Raw genomic sequence first — 1833 nt, 5'->3', positions numbered from 1 at the left:
CATTGGTTTCTTGTTAATTTATTGTTTCATCTATTTTCTTTTTAGAGTGTCATCAAATGATTTAAAATATTAAAAACTACAAAAAATACAGGGTTTAGAGTTTTCAATAAATATCGGCAAAAAAATTCTTCAATGACTAATTATTATTTTTTTTTTTTAAGAGTTTGTAATATTTTAGAAAATATTTTTTTTAATTAAAAACTTAAAAATTGCATAATATATGATAAATAAATTCTATTTCTGATTATTTCCGCACCTTAGCCTGGCTGAAAAGTTTTTTTGGAGTGGAGGGTGGAGGGCCAAGGTATTTTCTTCAGCTTAGGGTAATCTTATATATAAAGGGGAGATTACTCTTAGAGTAATCTCCCCTTTATATATAAAGGGGTGGAAAAATTTTACAAGATTAACCATCTTAGTGGCAAACATCATGTCGTCTGTCTCTAAAAGTATTGCTGTGATCGGAGCTGGTGCTAGTGGCCTCCCTGGTATTAAATGTTGTCTCGATGAAGGTTTGAGAGTTGTCTGTCTAGAGAAGAGTCGTTATGTCGGTGGTTTGTGGCGATATTCAGAAGACGAGAATGAAGTGGGACGATCTACTGTGATGCGTTCGACCATTATCAACACCAGCAAAGAGACGATGGCCTACAGCGATTTCCCACCTCCTGGCGATTTCGCTGTTTATATGCACAATACACACGTCATGAAATATTTTGAGCTTTATGCGGAAAAATTTGATTTATTGAAGCACATTCGATTCTCCACTGAGGTAAACAAAAATATTCATATTTATCCTGGTGTCTTGAATTAACTCAAGCTAAAACATACGACAATAATCTATTTTGGGTAATTTTTTACGACGTGCCAATGACCCCACTGACCCAGTGGACCCACTGCCACTACCCAGCATCGTTTAACGCTTAGAAAAAAAAGAGATCTATCTCCCCCACCCCCAATACGTTTAAACAGCCTTTATAAATAATTTGAAAGGTGGGGATCACTTTCCTATATAAATGTAGCGTAAAATGAGCACCCACTTTTTTTTCAAGGGGGGGGGGGTATTACATTTGAAACATAAAATAACGATAAATTTTTAGGGTTTTTTTTTTTTTTACATAGGCATCACCACATTATCAAGGCCAAGAGGCCACTCAAGGATAAGGGTTAAAGAGTGTACATTAGAAATTTTTTGGTAAATGTTTACTTTAACTACAACAGAACACCGACCAATAAAATTTGTTTTTGTATAGGTTTTCGAGGTCGCTGAAAATGAATCTGATATTCAAACCCGTCGCAAATTTTCAGTTTGCATGGTATTAACTCCTGAACCCTCGCACTATTTTGTGCCAACTCACCGCCAAATTAAACTGCAGAAGCAAGCACCTATTAAATGCTGTACAAGTTTTATTGGTACCGTCTGCAATATCGTGAAACTTAGCTGTCAACCTTAATTTTAAATGCGATATTCGTTTTCAGTATATCTGAATACTCTAGAAACCAAGTTTTTAAAGGTAGGTTGTGTGTTCGTCTACCAGACCACATTTACCAAAAATTAATACAAAAAAAATTTTAATGAGATTTTTCGTTATTTTATGTTTCAAATGTAATCTTCCCCTGCGCTCCACAAAAATTGAATTTGTCATTTTGGGGTTCGTTTTGTTTATGAAATTATTAGGTGAAAGTACAGAATGGTCTCAAAAAAAAAATTAATCCGCCCCTCCCACAAAAAAAAAAAATTAATTAAATTTATCGTTATTTTATGTTTCCAATGTAATTCAAAAGGCCAAATTGAAACCTGAAGCCACACTTGTAGAAACAAAAAGGGCCAAATAGAAA

The 1833-nt window shown here is 34.2% G+C and overlaps 1 pseudogene; it reads left to right on the top strand.

Moving 5' to 3' along the window:
• The first annotated feature begins 427 nt into the window (after nucleotides 1-427).
• LOC145286375 (flavin-containing monooxygenase 5 pseudogene) lies at nucleotides 428-808 on the top strand (annotated as a pseudogene).
• The last annotated feature ends 1025 nt before the right edge of the window (nucleotides 809-1833 follow it).

The sequence above is a fragment of the Euprymna scolopes genome, chromosome 10 (assembly GCF_053919585.1).
Source record: "Euprymna scolopes isolate OS-2025 chromosome 10, ASM5391958v1, whole genome shotgun sequence".
Taxonomy (NCBI): domain Eukaryota; kingdom Metazoa; phylum Mollusca; class Cephalopoda; order Sepiida; family Sepiolidae; genus Euprymna; species Euprymna scolopes.
The sequence above is the reverse complement of the archived record's forward strand: the minus strand, read 5'-3'. Positions and strand labels throughout refer to the sequence as shown.